Below are 24,257 nucleotides of genomic sequence, written 5' to 3' on the forward strand. Positions count from 1 at the left end.
TAAGGGAAGCCTTTTGTATACTTTTGGTTTGTCTTTATATGTAGAGCTTGCAATGGTGGTGTGTGATTTGCTAGCATGTACTGGGAACGCTGCAGCTTCTCTCAGTCGTTTCTGTGCTATTGCTCAGCCTTCAGCTCCTTGCAGCAGTGCCTGGCTTCATTGCTGATTCATAGAGGCAGCTGTCTGCTTGCGATGCTGACTTGACCAGACTGCTTCCTGTAAGATATATAAAATGTCTTTCTTTCCTTTTCTTTTCAGGCACTATAAAAAAATCAATGTAACTCTCTGTAAAGCTATTACAAGATCCATTCAAGACAACAGCTTTGTTTGAAATGGCTAGAGTGCCATCTTCATTAGCTCTGCTGTTTGTGGTTCTTAGGTGTGGCTTTGTTTTCCAGTTGACAGAAGTCATGAGCTTAAATGCAAGTCATGAAAGATCCTGTACTCCAGTTATGGTTTGTTATTATTTGAGATAATTATAAGTATATAACAGAGTTCAGAAACAAAGATCATGTATGCCTAGTCAGTCGTTTCGGAGATTTGCTCCGAGTCCAGGTGTTCTTTAAGCTCAGTGAGCTGAAACATTCTCTGCAGAAGACACTCTTCCCTGAAGTCTTTTAAGCTCCGGCCTAAGTACCAAGTCCGAGACAACACTCCAGAGAGTGTTCAGAGAAACTTGAAAGAGTTAGCTTTTCCCTCATTGAAACTCTGAACTCAGACATCCTTTTGGGGACTGCAGTTGTGCCCCTGACAGCCTTTTTGCCTCCAAGTGAGCCTGCAACAGTAACAAGGCACTAAGCACCCCCAAGTGCACTCACCTCCATTCGGCAACAGTGCTGGAGGTCTTTGCGTCTAAATTAGCCCTGTGAGCAGTAGCTCTGTGTTAATGTCTTAATAAAAATGTTAACATGGTGGTTCATAATCCATTTTATGAGTAGATGCTTGAGGATGGAGCATATTGGTGCAGAACTTAGAAGAAAACTTGTTTCATTCTTGTGTAGACTATGTCCACACCGCATGCAGACTGTTAGTGCACACTGCAAGACCTAGAGTAGTCAGGTACTGAACTTTCCCTGGACCTTTCAACACATGGCATGAGAGAAGAGCTGAACAGTGACACTGTTCATACACTTCAAATGAATGTAGAATTACACTGTCTACTTGGTTCAGTATAATTGGACTTTAACATTTTCCAGTTGCTTTTTCTTACTAACGCTTCCTCTCTTTTTCGATGGTACTCCTGAGTTTCTGCTGTACTGTTTGCACTGCATAGATTACCATGAAACTTTATGGATTCAGCTTTATTTTCATGCTGAATTAGGTAAATCTGCTGGACAGTAGCCAGAAGATATTTGCAAAGACATTTACCATCTGAACTTCCTAGTTCCCTCTGTTGCTGTGACAGTTTCTCTCCCATGGTGTCTAGATTTTTTCACTTGATAAAGAGCTTCAATTTAAAGGCTTCAGCTGGTCCCACTTTTTAGGTTCCTGCATAGGCAAAGCACTCTAACTTGCCCATTCAACTGTTGTCTTTGATTCAGTTTTGATGAATGTAATTAAACAGTGTTACTTCAACACTCTATTAGGCCTGTATGTTGTAATGTTTCTACTGGTCAGGTTTGGTTATTTGTAGGCTCTCTTGTGTCTTTTTTTTTTTTTTTTTTTTTTTTTAATTTGGGACATACTTGTATGGCATTCTGTCATGTCAAAGATTGCTTGCTAGAGTTAGGCTTTAGCAGGGTTAAGACATCTCTGCCTTGGTGACTACAGAGAAACATGAACGGAGAGAAGTATGTGGAGATTGGTAGCAATTTTCATGGATAAATAAGGCTGATAGCAGCTGCTGCGCTGGATTTGTGTGTCATGGCTGATGTCTTTTTTCAGCATCTGTTATGGAGTCTGGTTTAATCATTGTACCAGATCATGTGGTTGAAACAGCGAACTGGAGCTTTCAACAATTTGATCCCAGTAGAATATAAAATTCAAGCATTGGATTTTGTTGTGAAACTAGCCCCCTCATTGCCTGGCTTTCTTTTGGTTGCTACTAACTGATAAAATGTGTTTGTCAACTATTGCCTTGGCATTAATGGGATGTAAACATATGGCCTTAGTGTAATGGGAGATGCTGTTTACTATTGTACAGAAAGTCTGATTATCTGCTAAGTTCTTCTTGAACAGACTAACTTATCCATGCTGATTTTCTCACAGAGGAATGATAAATGGGATTAGGGGGATTCAGGGAACTTTTCTAAAGCCAGTCATTCAGGCTGGCAGTTCAGGCTGTATCAGGGGAAGCTCTTTACGTTCTTTTAAAATGCTGCACTGTTGGAGTGAGTGGATGGACCTTGTTTTTTGTCCTGACCTTGATGATTCACCTTTTTTAGTCTTTCCATTGTTAACTCCCTCATCTGCATGTGATTTCTTGGATTTGATTTGAGAAGCACTAACTCTTGATCCTTTTCAGTTGTCTGCAAAAAGATCAGAGCTGAGGACTTCTCCATTCATTGCCCCGATCTTCTTACTTGCTTAGCTGTCTGGGTGTGGAATTTCCAGTGGTCAGCCTGCTCTTCCAGAGGGAAGTCCTACATCTGCATCAATATTGCCTGTGCTAGGCTTTCCTTTTCCTCCTTCTGCCTGAGTCTGCTGTGAACGGGTTTAGGATCTCATCCTTGACTGCCCTATCAATGGCTGTTTCACAAGCCAACACTGAGTTCATTCTTCCTTGCATTGTAAGTATCCGTAGGGTTCGTGTCACATGGAGTTGGGGGGCGGGGGGAGACCACAGATTAAAACAGATTTTTAAGGATTTAAGGGAGTCTATCCTTCCTCTACTTAAAGCAGGGGTCCCTTCAAATCTAGATGAAGTTGCCTAAGGCCTCTATGAGAAATGTCTTCACTGTCTCCAAGGAGGGCAGTTTCTCATCCTTTTGTTGGACAACCTCACTGGCTCAGGTCTGGGTACAGGTCCAAGCGCAGATCTCTGCGTGGGAGGTACCTTATGAGAAACTGATACACCTGCTTCTTTTGGATCCAGTTGCTTCTGTGGGGAAGCTGGTGCCTCCATCTACTCAGGCTCCTCTTTGGGAGGAGGAATCTGGACCTCTAGGCCTGGACCTGGGCTGGAGACTTAGGACACTTGTTTTTTCTGTGTGGATTCTGGGAGGCTCCCCACCCATATACTCTTGTTGGTATTTAGCACTTTCGCAGGGTGAATTTGCCTAATGACAGCTCACAGTGCAATCCATCGTATGAATTAATTTTCTTGTATATGGTCTTTCAACTGAGGGAAAAATGTTTCATCTTTTGAACTGTTGCAGAGTTATGCATGTTTTTAGTTTGACCTGTTTTGGAAAGAAAGTCTGCAGGGAGAACCTAGCTTGATAACTAATTATTTGTTTGCTAATAATCTTTTAATTTCCTTTCATCAGTTAACTCCCTCCTGGGTAAATTTTCAAAGCTTCACCCCCCAAGATCTACTAGAAAACCTGCTATCTCTTAATTACAGTTTATCTTTGAATCGCTACAAAACACTTTAAAACTGGCTTCTTTTGAATGTCCTGCTGTTTTGGCTTGAAATTACGTATGCATGTCACTGAATACTCCTAGGTTTACTCATATCTTGAAAAGTTTGCTTCAACTCTTTTGCAAAATTTACAGTTACCTGAAGACCAAACAAAAAAAAAAGTCCTGCAACTTCTGTAACATATCACTTCAGATCTTTTGAGGCCACAGTATCAATTTCTCTTGTACTCTTCTTTTCAGGAGGCTGCTTATTTGTGTTAGGTTTGGCATTTTTGTCATGAATGAAAACCTTCACCTCTCCTACTGGTGTGGCTTTGATAACTTTTGCAGTGCTATTTCTCTAGTGGTTTTCCTCATTTACGTATCTTATATCCTATGGATTTACTTAACTGTATGCTGTGAATTCAATTAGTTGTGTAAAATGTGTGGCCAGCCATCACCTGTAGGCAGAGCCATTCTCCAGGCAAGTCTAATCATGCTATCAAAACAAAATCACCAAAAAAAGATTTTTTTTTTGTTAGGTTTCTTCAGGTGTCAAAGCTACCATGCCTAGACACACATCAATGTTGCAGAAAAGTTTCTTGGTCTCTAAAATTTTGCTGGTCCCTTCAAACACAGAATTCATTTCTTGCAAACAATCTCTACGTCATTATGCCTGTGCCAGTTGGAGGAGGGGGAGGGTAACGCATCTTCCTCTGGCAGGAGTTTAGGGGTTAATCTAGGCAGTTCTATCAGAAAGAGCTCCTTGAGAGACAGGAAAGGAGAAAGATTTGCAGTGTCTTAACTAATTCAGAGGGGTTTGGAGGGGGGAAAAAACAAGTTTTCCCTACTAGAAAATACTAGTTTTGATTTTTTTTTTTCTGCTTTATTTTTATCCTTTATTTGTTTCTGCTCTGCTTTAAAATTTTCTGATAATAAACCACAGGATTCCATGCAGTATTTTGTCGCTAAATTCTTAGCATTTTTTAAAATAAGTTCTGTTCTAACTAGATCTTAGTACCATAATACCTCTGAGTGCTTTCTAGAGTGCACTAAGTGATGTGCATAACATCTGACACGTGTGGTTTGTTGTCCTTCTGATCGTCTTCCCAGGGGAAAAAAGGCGAGTGCAGTAGTGTATTCAGTCTGGGAGGAGTTTGGGGATAGGAAACAAGTTTGTTTATCTGATGACTGGAATTTCCAGTACCCTACTGCCCCTTCAGTAATTTCTCTTCAATTCCTGGGCAGTTGATGGCTATCTTTTGCTGCTATTCATTGCATAACAGAGAGAAGATATTTCAGCATTTATTCATGCTTCTTTGAGGAACCTTAAATGATGACCCACTTTTCTATTTACTGAGGAGTATTAAACAATTGTATTACTAAATAATTCACCTTGAGATATTTATTGTTTATCTAGATTCATATTTTCTACCACATTTGTAGTCACACTTGTATGACTGGTGCCACACCTCACTTGTTTCTAACGTGTTGAAAGTAGATAGCCCCAGGAGAGAAAAATCATGAGTGGGTCAAGCTGGCAGCAGGGCAGTCCCAGTGTGTCTGCAGAGACACTGGGAGGATGTTTCTGTGGGGTGTCCTGGGAACCGTAGGAATGCACCCCAAAGTGCAAAAGGGGGACAGTACCAAGAAATCCCCACAGCTGGTGCTGGGTACCTAAACTTGCCTTTTTATAAATGCTGTTTCATGTGCATTACTCATGCTTTCTGGTAGCAAGGAGGGTGTTGAGCCTTTGCACTCCAAATGTTGCTCTTGTCTTTTGAAGGTGACTCACCGTTTCCAGTAACAGCATGTCTAGATATGGGTACCCTGCTCATGAGTACTCAGCTATAGCTACCTGTTCAGGCGCTGCAGGGGCATTTTGTTGTTGTTGTTAACACTAAACTGGCTATAGTCCCTCACAAACTCTGGCCTCATCATGAAGCTCTAACGTAGGCTCCACCTTCCAGAAAGGCAAGAGCAAAGAAGCCCCATCAGAGTAAAGGTTAGTAGGTAGTTTATTATTCTCTTTGTAGGCTTTCTTTGGTATCTGTAAGTGATAACTCTCAGTCCTGTTGATATTCTTGGAGATTCCATTCCCTTTTTTCTTTCTCAGTTTTATTTTTTTAATCTAAGCCCTCTGAAACTCATTACTGTATGTTTGGGGCAGAGCCAGGCTTTGGAGTCCAAGTGGGCATTTTGCAAGCTATTAAATTAAGAATTAATCTAGTTTTTTAGAAACAGATACATTTTTGCTCCCTCCTTTCATTTTCTAAATTAACCTTGCAAATGGAGCATTAGGATTGCAATCGCCAAGATTTCCTCCTCCACACCTACTCCGAAGGTCAAAGATGAATCATACTCTCCCAGGGTGGCCTGGGACCCAAGTAGCCTGGCAATTCGAAAAGAGGCCTTGATGCAAATTACCCACAATTATAAAGTCCGGCTTGCTGACACACTCTGAGTTGTTTTCTAGGAGGCTGCTGTCTCCTGAACTGCTTAAATGGTCTCTGAGTTGAAACAGGGGCAGTTCTCATGTAGGAGCTTGGGCTCAATTGCAAGTATATGGTTCTGGGGTGAAATTTGGTAGGGAGAGGAGGAAAGATTGCACTTCTTCCTAGCTGGAGATACTAAACAGCTTATTTGGGAATTGAAGATTAAAGACAGGGTAGAAGGCATAGGGTTTTAAAGGTTGGTGAAGGAAATCACTTACAGGATGGTATTTTAATTAGAAAAAGAAATTGTGCAGAAAGGAAGAAGAAAACAAAGATGTTGGGTATAGGTAGTAGCACGTTAGGCAGGCCCACAGAAATAAATTGAATGAAAAATTGACTTCCTATTATTACTTTCTTAGGGCAAGCCCATTGCAATTAATTGCCAATCCAGACAATAAAATACACTTGTAATTGTAGTTGTGCATATGGATCTGTTGTACTTCATAAATACCCTAGGAAGGGTGGCTAGTGGCATACCACATAGGCGTAAATGTGCCTTTAGTAAGTAGTCTTTACAAATGCCTTATGGGATGTTGTGAAAGGCCTAAGGGGATGGGTAGATAATCTTTATGAATTCAGGTAAATATTTATTATGCTGTTCTTTTCAAAGAGCGAAGGAGTACTTTTGGTTCTACTACATCATTGCTAGATTTATTCTGTGTGTGCTTTATGTGAAAGGTCCTAATTTATTCATCTCATGATTGAATTTAATATCCTTATTATTAAAGTTATTCTAAAAGTGATGCGGTCCACTGGATTAAGGGATTGAAAGTGCTGAATAGTATCTGTTAGAGCATATTGTCTGAAAGGGAGAATTTCTTGATTTAAAACTGATAATCATATAATCTTTCAAGAAAATAGTCCTTGGTGCCTTTTTTTAATACTATGTGTTTATCACTTACATAGCCATACATATATACAGCTCTCTTCAAAAAAAAAAAAAAAAAAAAAAAAAAAAAAAAAAAGGCGTTCTTTTTCTTGAGAGATTTCATCTGGCCTTTGATATGTACCAAAAAAAAAAAAAAAAAAACCCACCTTCCTGATAATTGATACCATATAGAAGGATTGCAGACTACGTCTTAAATTAAGATGAGAACAAGAGGGCATTGTGGCAAAGAAAGATGAATGGTGGGGAAAAAAAGCAAAAAACAGAGAATTTACAATCACAGTCCTTTGGGATTTCAGTCACCTTGAGTCACAATATTTTCTTTTATTCACACTGTTGTAATGGAGCGTTAATGCTTTAACAATAACAGTTCATGCATAAATCTTCCTAAAGAAATGAGTATTGATAGATGTGATAAGAGAGGTTGTTGTGAGAAAGCAAAATAAACTTTATTAACCTGGCACTCTGGGAGGCCTTGCGAGGCATACAACTTGCTATCTAGCTGTCTAAGCAGTAGATTTTCCTGATGTTATTTGTACCTTTTGTATTATATCTTGCTCGCCTAATCATAGCCATTCGGTGTCCTATGTGCAGTTTCGACCTCAATTCCAGGGTCTAACTGTGCAGGTTTCCTGTCATCGAAAAATGCTCTCAAGTTGGTTAATTTCATTCCTGGTATTTATATCCAAATGGTTATGAGTATATGACTCTTATACCTTACTGTCACTTAGCACTAACAGAGGGGCCCTATGGCTAGGCGTTCTTGTATGCGCCAGTGGTTGTGGGAATCGCTGCTCGTTTTGTCACTGCTCTAGATGCTAGCAATACAAACATAATCCGGCTGGATGATTTTTATAGGAAAGCTGTTTCTTGCATGTCAATACCATTTACAAATCAAAATCTGTATCTCAAGCTGGGAAAAACAATTCTTGCACATGTTGTATACGTAGGTGTCCCTGCTTGAATAGGGGGGTCGGACTAGAGGTTCCTTCCAACCCTAAGCATTCTATGATTCTGTGATCTTTAATATTCCTCTGTCTTTCCTGATTCTGGTTTCATATCTGTGGATTACAGCTATTCTTAATGCTTCTATGGACAGAAGGTCTCCACCTGAAAAGCTCTGTGTTCCACCTGTCCCCTGAGTCTCACAGTTGGCATACTTGGATCATTGCTTGCTTCCTGCTTAATTATTTAAAGCTCTGAAATATTTCTGATAGTTTATCTTGGGGGAATTGATGCCAGCCCATTATCTAATGTTGTCATTGCAGAAAAGCTTTTGCAAAGGGGAGGTCTTGCATTTCCCTCTGTGAATGAACTCTGATTTCTGCAGCTGAGGGAGTTCTGCAACTGAAGACCTTAGATTTAGCCAGCTTGTGGATCATGTCACCTAAAAATACTTTGTTGTATTAGCTGAAAAACTGGAAAAGTTGCTCTGAGCAGAGGATTGTGTTCAGAGCATGGTCAGGCTCACTCGAACAAATTAAACCCTGGTGTAATCTCACTGACTCAGCTGGAGTTTCACCAGGAGTTAACTTAGGTGTGTTTTGCTTCCTTTAAAAAGCAAAAAAAAAAAAAAAAAAAAAAGAAGCCCTGTCACACTCTCTCACACACAAATAGTTATTTTCAAATTTTTCTTTACCAAGATTTACACACTTAGAGAAGATGAGGGAAATGGCCAGCAGGTAAGAATATTAACTCTGCAGCTTTTCTTTGCACTGGTAATATTTTAAGCTTGTGGCCTTCAGAAATCTGACTCACTTAAAATTGTTGCCAGTTTCCTTCATTCTGGGCAAAACAGGATCTCTGACCACTTATAATTTTACCCTACCATATGCAGTTAACATTTAAAAGTACTTTCTTGTTTAATGCTAACCGCTTGGTGTTCCCAACTACCATGCTCATAGCAAGAAAAAGTATCTAAGCCAAAAACATATAGACCACTTTTTAAGAGTTTGGATTAATGGAGGTGACTTCATAAATGAAACTGGCAGTTTTTGTCATCTTAACTGGTATTTTCCTAAAATAAAATAAGGATCAACATGGTAAACATGGCTTCTACTAAATAGTCAAGATTGTGCTTTATTTTATTTTATTTTTCTTACCAAGGTTACTGACACTGATGCTGCTGAGGAATGGAATTTAAGTAAGGAATGAAGTTCTTTCTATGTTTTCATGCCTTTACTCATGGCAACGGGAAATCTGATGATGAAAGAAGGTAATCCTCTTTCTGGGACATAGCAACTGTCATTCTTGAGCTGAGATCTGTGGTCCTGCATCTTTGACCTTGACAGCAACTAACATCAGAAGCTTCCAAGAAGGTGCTAGAAGCTTCAGTTACACTTTCACTTGTTTGCATCAGTTCTGAGAAGGAAGTGAAGCCAAGAGTTGCAGTAAGTTGGCTACTCGCTGGCATGATTTGCTACCACCTTCGAGTTCCCTTTCTCTCTTCTGAAGTCATCTTTTTACTTGAGTCTCCTATCTTCTTTCTGTAAAGGACTTTTAGGGATCAGGGTCAATAGAGATTAAAAAAAAAAAAAAAAAAAAAAAAAAAAAAAAAAAAGGTCCTGTGAGGCTGTTAGGACATGTTTTAATTTGAAAGTGGTCTGTTAGAGGACCGATGACACAATTATAATGAGTAAAAGTGAATAATGCCTATAATAACGTACCATGTAAGCAAGAAAGGGCTGTATTTCTGTAAAGAATAAGATTGGGGCTACCATTGTAAGTGCATGGCTGCAGTCTGAAGTATGAGAGTTGTGCCATTTAAAAATAAAGATGTGATTTCGTGTTGAAATCAGAAATGGTTGTGTGGAAGGTGGAAAGGCCAATCGTCTGAATGCTTCTCTCTTGTCATTAATGTGGTTAGGAGATGTCTAGGTTTCTCCTCTTGGTGCAGAACAGTGTCTATTTTGCAAGTGAACAGCTTAATATGATTTTGTCTCTATTGCTAGTGGTAGGTTTCTCTGTTACTAAAGGCTGGCAGTCTTTTTGTTCCCAATGCAACAAGTGTGCTGCAGCAAACATGTTACGTTACGCTTCTGCTGGAGCAAGGTACAGGCTGGGATGAATTTCATAACACTTAAAATTTGCTGCCTTACATTACATGTAAAGGGTAAGCAGTTCTTTTCTTCTTTGCTCAGGAATAACACCTGGTTTAAAGTTGACACAGACATTGAAAGAGCCCGTTCTTTTCTGTTCCCTTCCTTGTCCTGACTAGCACCTGTGTACTCAGCTGGATCTGGGAGCTTATTTCATCAAAGACTAATGACTTTGTTATGGCTTGAGGTTTGAGGTTGTTTTCTTTTTTCCTCTTCTGAGCTGCTTTTCAGGCAGTTTTCCAATGCAGATGACGGTGTGCTCACCTAACTGTGAGAGGCAGGGGGAGTAAAGGCTTACTTTTTCAGCAGTAGCATTAATATAGATTAATTTCAGCCCCTTGTGACACTTAGACCAAAACAGACATTTTGTATTTTATGTATCTTCCTCAACCCATGAAGTGAGGAGTATCATTATTTTGATCCATATCATATGCTTTACTGCATACAGACCAGACCTTAGCTGATGTGTCATTCATTTGTGCAGCTGCTGGATATATTATGTATCTGTGATGTATGGTTAGAAACAATCCATTTACTTTTCATATTTCAATAAATTAAAATCAGTATTCTGTATTCAGTACTAATATGACTATATGGAGTTATATCAATACTTTCTATTCTGTTTACAAGTATAGAAGGAATTTTTGGAAGCTTTGTTTTTTACAGAGAATAACAGATGATTTGTAGGGAGCTATGATGATGATCTAGTTGCATCAGAAGATTTGGTAATCTTTGGGTTGTATTCCCACCAAAGCCCCAAGATGGAATTAATTTTGTCTGACTTGCAGTAGTCCATTTTATTGCTTTCCTGTGCTTTTGCAAATGGTTTTGAGACAGATTTAAAGTTTCAAAGCATTTAAAACTGATTAAATATTTATTAGCACAGGAAACATTTTCAATGATAATGACTATTCTAATGATTCCTGCTGTCCATTGAAAAAGTGCTACTTGGAGCCAATTCAGAATGGCCACTGAGTAGTAGTGGAGGCAAGGAGCCTGAAGGAACCTTAAATGGTTCACTTGCAGAAACACAAGTGTATAACCAGAAAAGAACATTAATGAGACAAGAAATATTTGGTTACTATTATAGTTTATAGGTCCCTGGCTATCTGATTTCCTCTCCACTGCAGATCAGTGTAGGAATATCTTCAAGGCAGCCTGAATAACAATTTCTTGCAAATTTATACTGCATTTTTCCTATGTGCCAGGACTTCTGTTGTTTTTTTCCTGTGGGCAAGGAGGGATTTTCCCTGCCCATTTCCCTTCTTCTTACCCTAGATGTGCAGCAGGGTTGCAGCTGGCGCTGACTTGAGGCATGTTTGTTTCTCCCTCATTTCTCCTTCCACTGCCCCAGATAGGCTGGCTGCAACCAGAGAAGGGCTGGAATCAAGGGATGCAGTTTTATGATATTCCTGAAATTCTCAGGTACCTGGTTGATATGTCCCTGCCATGCTTTTATTGGGACTGACTGTCATTTCTGGAGTCAGTAGGGAGTTCACTCCCAGAATGGGGCTGCTTTTTTTAAATATTTTTTTTTATTGTTATTTTTATTTGTCTGCTGGGTTTTCCCTCTGCAGTGCTCTCTAATATGAATCATGAGCTTGTTTGGATCTGCTGGAAGTGTTATCTAACTAGTCCAGTGCCAGTTCAGGGACCTTGGTGCTGACATTGATCTCTTCTACTCTTTCTATGGCACGTTAAGTTTCTGTGTTTTTTAATTGTTTTTGTTTTGTTTTTGTATTTTACTGCAAGGCATGATTTACAGTGGTGTGTAGAACAGATGTAGTGAATAGAATGTCTTTAGTATTGTTGCCTGTGATTATGGGGATCTGGCCTCAGTGGCATGGTCCATGGTCCTAGTCCTGTGTTTCAGGAGGCCTGTCTGAGTAAAATTTGTGCACTGTAGACACTGGGTCACCTCTCCTCCCTCTTGTGAAGTTTGGAGACAATTTTTTTTCTTTTTTTTTTTTTTTTCTTCTCATAGGTCATCCATTAGTCTCTCCTAAAGGAGCACTGTGTTTCTGAAATCTATGGGGGAAAAAGGGCCAATAGCTTTGCACTTTACCTACTTCTCAGTGATTTGTACCTGCAGAGACTTGCCAGATGTGTATGGACAGAGTCGTGCTGTGCTAACTTTTGTAGGCGTCCCCAGCACAGCCAACAAGACTCAGTGGTTCCGTGGGAGCCTTGGCCTGAGCATCCTTTGGGTCTGGGGCTACCCTGGTGTCCCACAGTGAGATTTGATAAAGTGACGGGGAAAGGAAGCTACAGAGGGTTCTCCTAAACTACTCCCAGCAGCTTCAGCACCGATGGGGGCTAGTCAGCCACTGTTAAATTAAATGCAGAAAAACTCTGCCTGGGATCTGAGTGACAGCTCCTCTCTTAATGGAGAAGGCCAGCTTTGATCTTGCTTGGGCGTGGAGAGCGGAGGCTGCATTTTAACTGGGGACATTCAAACTGTATCATACCCCAAATGCTTGTGTAGCAGACACTTACCACTTTATAAGTAAAGCGATAAATAATCCTGTTACGTACTGTGGTTGGATTTGTACAGGCTGAGTTAGGGGCCCAATTCAAACCTGTTTATTCAGAAAAGCAGAAATTGCAGTTTGAAATGAACACTGCACGACCCGAAATGTGAATCCATAGAAACAGCTCCTAGCACGAGCGCAGCTACTGTTGGATCGTATGCAATGCGTCACACACTAGGAGAAGGCGGTGCATGAGGAGCGCAGAGGCAGTGCAGCCTTTCTACAGTAAACAGGTTAACCTTATCTGAGGACCTTGTCTACTGCGCGAGAATGTTCAGTTATATCATGGTCTAAAATGCTGCAAAGTCGTAAACTATCCCATTCCTTTAGAAAGCTCCTAAGTCATCCTTGCTATAGAAACTGTTCTCTGGTGGTTGGTGCAGGGGGCCATGAGCTGTTTGCAGATGGAGCCCAATGGACCAGCACCAGTGTGTTCAGGTGTACTGGGCACTGGAAGGAGGGTTTCTCAGCAGCTCCGCTTTGGTGCTGGGGAGGATGCAGAAGCAGTTTGGCAGTAGTAAGTCTTACACTTTACCTGCAGATGAGAATACGGGCCCAGTGTTTAAAGCAAGAAGGCTATAAGTCTAAAGTGTGTTTTGTTAAAAACAACCTGATTATCAATGGCATCGAGTGCATGCAGCACGGATTTACTTACTTTAGCTGTTCTCAAAATTGCCACTGACTTAGGAATTTCAATACACTTTAATAAAGAAAATTAAAACACTTTATTTTGCAGAAAAAAAAAATCTGGTTACTTCTTTGTGCCTTGTTGATTAGTTGTACTTATTCCTCATTCTTGCTTCTTTAATATATTTTCATATTTTGTTTTGTTTTTTCATTTTTGGGCAGGTGGATCTTATCACTTTGTAGTGTCTAGATAAATACTGGAGCTGCAGTATGCTTAGTTCACACCTGTTATCTGCCCTTGCACCCTCCATCCATCTCTTCTCTTTTTCTCCCTCTTCGGTGTCACACTTGACATATTGTGGTATGGGGTAAAATGGCAGTGATGTACGCAAGACACTTTACACCCAACACCAAACAGAATATATTTCTAGGCATCCACAACACTTGAGATTATTACTTGGCTCACAGCGAGTTGTAGGAAAGATCCAATGATGGTGGATCCTTTTGGCACTTGAATATGACATTTCAAATGTTTTCACTTTCAATATGAAAAGTGTGTTAAATTATCTTTACCTGGATTTGTCATTTCTGTACTCTGTTTTTCACTTCTATGCAAAACTGTTTTCTCTAAGGTTGCATTTCCATTTCCGTGTGAATATTCATGGCCAGGTTTCTCAATGCTTACAGAAGCCAGGCTAAGCGCAAAATGCAGCGCATTGCCTTCTTTGCCAGTTGCCAAAATCCCATCCTGCCCTAGTTTCTCGCTTGATGCCACTTCTGAGGTCTAGATTGGATTCAAGGTTTTGGTCTTGAACTTAAAGTGAGTGAAGTTCATAAGGAATCTCCGAAACAGTATCATAAAAGCTAAGTTCCTTTTGAAGAGTGACTGCAGAAGTGGAAATTGTGTGCGATGGGGTAGGCTTAGACAGCATGTAAGCTTTAGTGCTTACAGCAAAATATAGAAAAGACACTTCTCTGCCTAACTTCCCTATGATACCAACAAAGACTATTTAGCAGTAGTTATAATAGCTCCCTTACTCCTTGACCTTTTCCAGGCCAGTCTAGTGTCAAGACCACAATCAATTGTCTTTACGCATTATAACTCTCTGCAAAGGGTAGTTCTATTAATAATTACATTGTCATTTGGGCTAGATTTCTGTGCAAAGCTACTGTGAAATCGTCTGTCGGGCGGGGTAGAGGTGAGCAGTCTTCTGCTGTGCTGTGTGGAGTGTTGCGGGTGGTGGGACGACCCCTGAACGAGAGCAGTTTTCTGCGTTGCTGCCACAGAACAGAGCAGTTCTTCCTGGGTAGGATCCTCTTTGTCTGTTTCCTGCAGCCAGCTAAGCGGAGGTCAGGCTTGTTGGAAGCTGCTTAATTGTAGGGGCAGCACTGCTCAGGCCACAGAGCAGAGCTTCATGCTGTTCTTTCAGCTGTGCAGGCCTGCTGCAGTGATTGGCTCTACTGCTTTTCAACTGCTCATACCTCGCTATAGGCCTTCCTGTGAACACGCTGCCTTATGGCTTGAGAGCAGTGTGTGGGCACTAATCGCCATCTGGAGAGAGAATGACAGTCGAGGCCAGCTGAGCTTGGCGTTCAAAGTAGGGCAGTGGGAGGCAGTATGCCAGGCCTCCGCTCCTTTATCCAGCACGGCTTCACCCTGCCACTATTTCCTGGCAGGAGGCGGTTCTCCAAGTGTCTGCAGGAGCCGAGCTTGCAGGGCGGCAGCAGCAGCTCACACTGATCAGCCTGCACGGCCAGGCAGCCTAGCCTCTCCAGGAGGCTCCTGGGGATGCTGCGGCGCAAAGTGGCACGCGACTGAACGCTCCCTGTGCAAAGAAGCAAAATGCCACCGGTCAGCAAGAAGCCATCGCCTCAGCTGGGGAAACACTGGGCTGTGTTTTGCCTCTACAAGAGATGGCACTTCTGCTGAGCTTGGGACTGTGTCCCCAGTCAAAGTAAATGTCTGCAAAATACATATATTAAGGAACATATTGATGTATAGCAGAGCATCTTAGTGCTTTTGAGTGCAATGGTTAATTTGCCAGTTACTGTCAGCTGAGGGTGAGGGCTAGCATCCTGAGCTTGTGAATTTTTGACCTAACTGGCTATTTTCATGGCTTAGTAAAGATAATTGTTCCAATATTGTACTATTATACTGCATTTGTTAAAGGCATCAGGAAGAACCTATGGCACCATGTCTTGTCCTACAAGCTACTTCTGTTTCCCCTGGTTAAGTGCATCCAAGACTTTGCAGAGGAGAGACAGGAAAGGAGTGCAACTGCTAGGCTCCATATGGCACAGATCACAGCCTGGCAGCACTCTCCAACTGCTCACATGGATTTGTGGAGGTGGTGTTATGTACACCGGAGTAGAGGATTGTTTCTTTGTAAAATATATGGATCTATTAGAAAATGCATGCATCTCATGTGATAGTTGTGTGCATTTTACAACTGAAGCACTTGAATTATGTTTTAATGACTCATTGTGTTTCATCTGATTTCAGTTAAACTGTGATAATCTAATGGGGTGTTTCTATGAGTACCAGAGTTACTGGCATAATCTACATTCACCTTGGATACATACCTCCAGTATCACTTGTAAACAAGAGTTAAGAATGTCTATGCACTTGGAAATTGCTTGTGAACAGCAAGATTTCTCATAAACTGCAGAGAATTTTTTGTTTGTTTATTTGTTTTGCTTTTTGATTGCTTTTTGATTTCTTCTGTAAGATGCTTCATTATTGCTGCTGGGGTGTTATTCTGTAGTATTTGCATGGGAAGCAAAAGTCCCTCATGTCACCTTTGATGGAGTCTCAAAGAAACTAAGTTTTGGATATGTTGAAACACACCTGTCTTGTTTTCTCAGACCCCCTTAATTTTTATGTGGTAGGTAATATGTTTAATCTGTTATACGTGGTATTGATGGTAAAATCTGTGACTATGTGGCACTGTTTTCTGCAATTTTCTTTTTATGCTGTTCTGAATGTGGTCCTGAGCAACCTACTGTAGGTGACGCTGCTTGAACAGGGCAGATGGATCAAATGATCTCCGGAGGTCCCTTTCAACCTCAACTGTTCTGTGATTTTTGTCATCTGTTTTCAAGTGCTTTTAATTTTGCAAAACTTGAACCACTTGGGGTGAAATTACCTTAGGTTTAGTCTTCTGCAGTGCTCATAGGTATGCACTGTCCTAGGACTGCCTTGGTTGATCAAAACTTCTGCATTTGCTCTTTTCACATATCAAGAATGAGTGTGAAAGAAGCACTGAAGGTTTAGAAGGAAGTAATAGATAGGACCATATGTCCTCTAAAATTTGAGTAACCTTGGAAACGCTCAAGAATTCTTAGTTTAAATATCCTCTACTACTAGTAAATGGTTACGGAAACTACTTTGAAGGTCTGTGTTTCAAATAGCATTGTTACTTGGTGCTCCTGAGCAGTAATGGTCTCCTGCCTCTGTGGTTTCATTAATTCAAGTAAAAGTTTGTCCTACCGTATATTTAGAGCTCTCACTGTTATGTATTGTTCTGCTTCAAGGAACTTGTAGTAAAAATTTAAGGGTAATCTCATACATTAAAATAGTGCTAAGATTGCAAAGTTAAGCAGTCAGAAGTTAAGAAATGCTACATTTGAAGTTGTCTTTGCAATCTTAAACTAATATTCATGTACATAAGCCCTATAATGTACTCTTTTTATTACATGCTATTTTTCCTGCAGAAGGGCCTAGTCTTATTGTGTATGTGCAGTGATAGTTGCATAACTGATTTCTATAGAAATGAGCAGGTATGTAGTGAAAGGATTGAAGGGATTGCAAGAAGAAAGGGATGATGTTTCAGATAAAGCAAATACCATTCTAACCCTTTGGGATCTCTTCCTATATCTGCCACAAAGCAACCTGGACAAGTCACTTAGATTTTGATAAGTAGTCAGTTATTGTAAGTCTTATTTTCTATGAACCTACCTCAGTGCTGTAAAAACAGGGTCACTCACAACTACACTGGATACCGTATTGAGCTTTGCTTTGAAATACGAAGTACTTTAAAATGCTGTATAGTCAGATAAATCAAGTCTAGTGTCTCAGCATAGGCTATGAATTCTCGTATATTTTATTTTGACTGTACCTCCGTTCTCTCATCTCCAGAGTGGGGAGGCAGTAATCAAGTTGACTAGAATAGCTGAGATGATTGGGAAGAATACTGCAGAAACAACTACAAGATAACTCTGATGACTACAAGATGAATAACTCTGTAGTCATTGTGGGAAAGCTTGCTTTGTGCCAAGGGCCAAGATTCGAGTGAACACAACCAGAAGTTACGACAGGTCATCTCTGAGCTCACTCTGTCCTGAGTACTGAGCAAGGCAGGAGTCCAATTGAAATGCTGTGTGAGCATATAATGAAGAACCATATCATAACATCTTTATTTACAGTGTAACTGAATTAAGACTTTACTTGCTGCCTATCCTGACCTCCTTACTTTTCAACTTGATAGCCTTTTTCATGTAACATATTATTTAATATAGCAAAAATGTACATATAAAGGATGAGAATGTACATGTAAGTAGTGCATATGGACTCCCATTTTTTTTCCTTCCTAAATAGAAAATTCCTACATACAGAACCCACAGTGCAGACATGTAGATGGTCTTTTCCCGAAGTTCCCCATGTGATAGCTGTGTTACTGTTAATAACCAGGTTTCATCCATGCTGAATGAGCAGCTGCAAAGAATCAGGATATTGGAGATGATGCTTCCCTCTGGGTTGCTACAATAAACTCTTGTTTTGGTGCTTTGATTTAAAGCACTGAAAATCTCCAAAGGAATGTGTCAGAGCGCTAGAGGATTCTTTTCCATTTGCAGTACAATGGGGAAAATATTCTCAGGCTCTCCGGAGAGATAAATATGAGATTGCAATACGTTTAACTGTATTTAAAATGAAAGCTGTTGAAAGCACTCTATTGAATATTAAGTAGTTCTTTTTATAATATACCTCAGATTAGAATATAGGATTTTCTCCTAATACTTTGCAAACTACTGCTTATCTTAACTACAGAAGACACTCTATACTAAGGCTCATTTTGGCTATATATTCAAGGATCCCAGGTCTGGTATGGCTGGTAGGATGCCTGAACTGCAGTGCTACTTGCTGAATGATTCATTGAGCAGTGTTCACATCAGCTTCAAAGAAAAGTATTTTTCCTTTCTGCTCAGTGAACAGAAGGAGTTACTGCGAATATGGATATTGACAAGACACTAAAGCAATCAAATGGAGTATGTGTAATGGGAAGGGAAAACGCATCCATCATCTTCATGCAATATGTAATAAATAATTTTGCTATAATGCTATTCTAAATTTACAAGTTTACATTCACATGCACCTCATACCCAGACTGATCTCAAAATCTTTTTTCATTTATGCACATTGTATGAACTATATGCTTATGTATGGAAAACATATAGCAAAGTCAGAAATCCCAGGAAAGAAATATGCAAATGTATGAATTGCATGCCAACCAAATGAAGCACTATCTGAATATTTAAATAAGTACTAATTTAGGGAAACATTATGACACCACATTGTAACTAGGGTTTTAAGCTAAAGTGATATGTTCAGTGATACCTTAATAGCATTTTATGCTATGTTATAGCATTTTGCACTCTCTTAATACAGCTCCTATCCCCCTGCAGCCAGTGTTGCTTTCCCTGATCCTAGCTGCAGGAAGCCATTATTCTCTATGGAGAGAGCCAATGGAGAGATATTTAGCACTGCTACCCAGAAACCACTTATGCAGGTAGTGTAGGGAAATACTTGGATTTGGGAACTGGAATCTAAAGCATCTCAGATTTGAACCTACCACATTAGCATCAGTGGAGTGGGGAGCTGAACAGTGTCAATGGAATGCAGAAAACTGCATTCCTTAATAAGTACTTAAGAATATCTAAAATTGGGTATTTTGTGTGTTCTGGCCCAAATTTAAGCACATATTAATGATTTGAAATATGTACTTATTTTTCTTCAGAGTTACTGAATATTAAGGTCCTCTTCTACCAATTTTCGCAGAAAAATCAAGTCACTAGCATGTTAGCTGAAGTTTTGGGCTTGAACTACTCACAGGTACATTCATTAGGCAGGTTAGTAGCTGTCTGCTACCTACAAGAGACCTCAGATCATGATTTCAGCTACAACTAATCATAACTAATATCAGCTTTCCAATATGTTTTGATTGATTTTTTTTTTTTTTGGTTCTTTTCCATAATGGCTCCCTTCCTTCCACAGGGTGGAGGTGGGATAGCCACCACTACTACCACTAGTACTGTCAAAGTGCTAGATACTTATCTGGAAATTCAAAGCAGCTCAGTGGTTCAAGGCTGCCTAACTCTTTCCTTTCTAAATTTGACTTCTGCAACAGAACAGTTGGCTTTAGTCACTAAGCTGCTCTCTCACACACTAATTTCGACCCTTTATTATCAAGTCTTAGTGATCTAAAGCTATGGAAGCTCACCCACTTTATAATTGATTTTCGGTTACAATGCTTGAGGCTAGCCCAGTCAAATGATATGTCCCAGGCAAGCACCTAATCAGAATGATTTGAAGGCACTTTGGTGCAGGACATCATCCTATTGATGCCCTAGTGATAAAAGCCCACTGATTAGTCCCAAGGATACACTTTGCTGAGATTTGCTATTAGTACCAAATAAATAAAACATGATCCATTTCACCATCACCTCATGGAAAATGTTTGCTCATTAAACTCTATCACAAAAAAGAGAAAGAGATGGACAGACTGACTGACCGACTGACCTTCTCTAGGATTCTCCCCTAGCATTTTTTTCCCAACTGAGACCATTAGTGGATAGTTCTGGTGTGTACTCAAAAGTGTTTCCTAATGAGCAAATGATTTAAGATCGGAGGTGCTAGTGTTTTTTTTTTTTTTTTTTAATTGGTTTAGGCAGGACTATGTGTATAGAAATAATTTTAAAGGCCTAATGAGAATATCGAAGTTGTCCTTAAGGATTAGCTGGCAAATCGACAAGGAAAGCTAAGGCACGACTGGAAGGCAAGCTGGCAAGGGACGTTAAAAATAACAAAAAAAATTTCTTCAAATACATTAACAGCAAAAGGAAGATCAGGGAAAATGTGGGTCCACTGGAGGACGGGATGGGCACCTTGGTTACAAATAACACAGAAAAAGCAGAGTTGCTCAATGCCTTCTTTGCTTCGGTGTTTACCAAGGGCAGCCCTTTAGAGTCCCAGGCCCTAGAGACAAGAGAAGAAGCTGGTGGAGAGGAAGACTTGCCCTGGGTAGAGGAAGATTGGGTCAGAGAGCACCTAAGGAACCTCGATACCCACAAATCCATGGGCCCTGATGGGATGCACCCCAGAGTGCTGCGGGAGCTGGCAGATGTCATAGCTAAGCCGCTCTCCATCATCTTTGAAAGATCCTGGAGAACGGGGGAGGTGCCGGAAGACTGGAAGAAGGCCAATGTCACGCCAGTCTTCAAAAAAGGCAAGAAGGAGGACCCAGGCAACTACAGGCCAGTGAGCCTCACCTCCGTCCCCGGAAAAGTGATGGAACGGCTCATACTGGCTGTTGTCTCCAGGCACATGGAGGACAAGAAGGTGCTCAAGAGTAGTCAGCATGGATTCACCAAGGGGAAATCTTGCCTGACTAACCTGATAGCCTTCTATGATGAAATGACCGGCTGGATAGACGAGGGGAGAGCGGTGGATGTCGTCTATCTCGACTTCACCAAGGCTTTTGACACCGTCCCTCACAACATCCTCCTGGGCAAGCTCCGGAAGTGTGGGATAGATGAGTGGACAGTGAGATGGATTAGGAACTGGCTGGATGGCAGGGCCCAGAGAGTGGTGATCAGCGGTGCAGAGTCTAGTTGGAGGCCTGTGGCTAGTGGGGTCCCCCAGGGGTCAGTCCTTGGTCCAGTCCTGTTCAATTTATTCATCAATGACCTGGATGAAGGCACAGAGTGCTCCCTCAGCAAGTTTGCTGATGACACGAAACTGGGAGGAGTCGCTGATACCCCAGAGGGCTGTGCTGCCATCCAGAGGGACCTGGACAGACTGGACAACTGGGCGGTGAAAAACCTCATGCAATTCAACAAGGGCAAGTGCAAGGTCCTGCACCTGGGGAGGAATAACCCCAGACACCAGTACAGGCTGGGGACCGACCTTGTGGAGAGCAGCTCTGCAGAGAAAGACCTGGGTGTCATGGTGGATGATAAGTTGACCATGAGGCAGCAGTGTGCCCTCGTGGCCAAGAAGGCTAATGGAATCCTGGGCTGCATTAAGAAGAGCATCTCTAGCAGGTCGAGGGAGGTGATCCTGCCCCTCTACTCAGCCCTGGTGAGGCCGCATCTGGAGTATTGTGTCCAGTTCTGGGCTCCACAGTACAAGAGGGATGTGGAGCTGCTGGAGAGAGTCCAGCGCAGGGCTACAAGGATGATCAGGGGCCTGGAACATCTGCCCTATGAGGAGAGGCTGAGGGAGCTGGGCCTGTTCAGCCTGGAGAAGAGAAGGCTGAGAGGGGATCTGATCAGTGTATATAAATACCTCAAGGGAGGGAGTGCAGAGGACGGGGATGGTCTCTTTTCAGTGGTGGCCACTGATAGGACTAGAGGAAATGGCCGGAAACTGAAACATCAAAAATTCCATAGGAACTTAAGGAAAAATTTCTTAACAGTGAGGGTGACAGAGCACTGGAACAGGCTGCCCAGAGAGGTTGTAGAGTCTCCTTCTCTGGAGATCTTCAAAACCCGCTTGGACGCAGTCCTGTGCCACGTGCTCTAGGTGTCCCTGCGTATGCAGGGGAGTTGGACTAGATGATCTCTAGAGGTCCCTTCCTACCCTAAGCATTCTATGATTCTATGATTCTATGAAATAGAAAACAACCTCTTTGGAGGCCCTAAAACTTTGAATGTGACCTGCACAAGCTGCTGAATGTTCAACTATTATGGAGTATATCAACTATAATGTTCAACTTTTTTCGTTTTTCTTTTTCTTTTTTTCCCTTGAGAGTTATTTTGCCAAAGGGGAAAGCAAAATCAGATACACTGAAATTAATATTTTTCTTGCTAATTCATTTACAACCTCATTGTTTTATAGATGAATTTAAGAATACCTCTTGGAAATCTACGCTTTTCCTCACCCAGTTCCCACTGTATTGCATAACACAATTGTAGAAGTGATGTTGTCTGCTGTAACCACTGAGGAAATTGAAGAAAGAAGGTAATTTGTCCAGATAATTGCAGAAATAGACTGGCTGGCCTCACTTTTCCTCATTATTATGCCAGACTTTCACATGAAGGGTTTTTTAATGTGACTATAAAGCAACAGGATAGGACTCGTAGACAAAAAGTAATCATGTGCTTTTGGGGATTTTCAACGTGAATAAACTGAGGCGATCATACCTTATTGGAAATGTAAGATTCTTGCTGATCATGATTTCTTCTGAGAATCCAGTTTGTTCTTGAGCTGCCTTCATGGTTCAGTGAGAGCTGACATCCTGAACTTGGGGTGCTGGTGAGAGATTACAGAGCTCTCTCTGGATATCTTTAGAGCTGAAGATTACTTATTTGATTGCAGAGCAGAGTGCCTTTTCATGAGCAGCAGGAGTAGGACTACAGAAGGACTTCTGTGCTGGGCAGCTACATGACTGGATGATATGAAAAGCAATGTTATGGCTGGAGGAAAGGATGCAGAAGTGGCTCAATAGGCCTGACACTGGACTGAGGCGCTCTTGTGCAAGACAGGCACTATTTCCCCTGCAGGCCAGAGTCCCTGGTAGGCATCACTCCAAGTGGAACTTTATTACTGATAGTCGCAAGCCATAACTGGGGTGCACAGTGTGCACAGGCAAGAAAAAAAAAAAAGTAAAGTGAGTAATTGAAGGGATAATTGTCCACTAGATAATGCCATTTGGGAGCAAGATAGTTGGGGAGAGGGACCTTTGTTCTAAGAGCTGTAGGAAAAAGAAAGTTTGCCTCTATCCTTGTCTGGATCTGTTTTCCAATGTATGTTTGTATGCAGTGCTGCGTCTGAGAAATAAATGTTGTCTGTAGCAATTAGTGATTTGACTTGTTAACTTAGTAATGTGGTAGGAGAAAATGCCTAAGTATCCAGAAGAGAGAGTTAGTTTTCTTAGTTTTCTGAGTGTATATTCAAGCTATTTTTGTTTTTTAATTTTATTTATGGCACTTAGGTTTTGATCCAGACTTTTGTTGTTGCCAACAGTATGTGCCATGAGTTAGAAAGAGGCAGCCTAATCCAGATAGGTTATTCTTAATGCTGAGAAGACACTAACGCAGCCAACTGTTGAACTAGTGGCAAGCACCTCAGTCTCCAAATCAGTCCAGTGGAGTTCCAGGTGCTCTGGTTGAAACCAGAGACTCATGGACCTGTAATCGATGATCATAGTTGGCTTTCTCTATGCCATGATGGACTATAGGATTCATTCAGAACTATATGGATGCTTTCTTCCCTACTTGTTTTGTTTCTGCTCAGTAGGTCGAGTAGTAGGTAATATATCATGTAGAGTTAGCAACTTTTATGCCAATGGTGGTGTATCTTTTAGAGAATAGGAATGTCTTGTTGATAGTATAGTTTTTTTGTTTTATGATTTTGGCATGATAGATGCAAAAAAAACTGTGTAGTGATTTCTAATATTAGCATTATAAGAGGTTTGTTACACCTGCTAGAACTTTTCTGTCTTTCAATCCATACCCATAATTTTTCTGTTAGAGTGGTTCAGTCTAATCTCTTACACATTTTTCCATCCTTTGTAACACCATGTTCATATTCCTCAACTAGGGATTTTGGAAAATGAAAAACTGACCTAATTCTTTTGCCATGTATCTATGCAGTCAGCTGTTCTTCCTTACATGGAAATGGAGAATATTATGGGGAAAAAAAAGTTTTTCAGTGTTTTTCTTTCTGGGCTTTAAACAGATTAATTTAATTTTCCACTGGGCTGTGTAAGTGTTTGGGCACCTGTACACCAAATTATTGTTGCCAACATTGCTTTTACTGAAGCCAGATTCTTTACTCTTGTCTTGCAACATCATATTAGAAATGCACATTCTGTCTGGGAAAAAAAGGTTATTGCTTCAC

This window comes from Tinamus guttatus, unplaced genomic scaffold, assembly GCF_059628265.1.
Source record: "Tinamus guttatus ecotype Peru unplaced genomic scaffold, ASM5962826v1 Tinamus_guttatus_pri_ptg000247l, whole genome shotgun sequence".
Lineage (NCBI taxonomy): Eukaryota > Metazoa > Chordata > Aves > Tinamiformes > Tinamidae > Tinamus > Tinamus guttatus.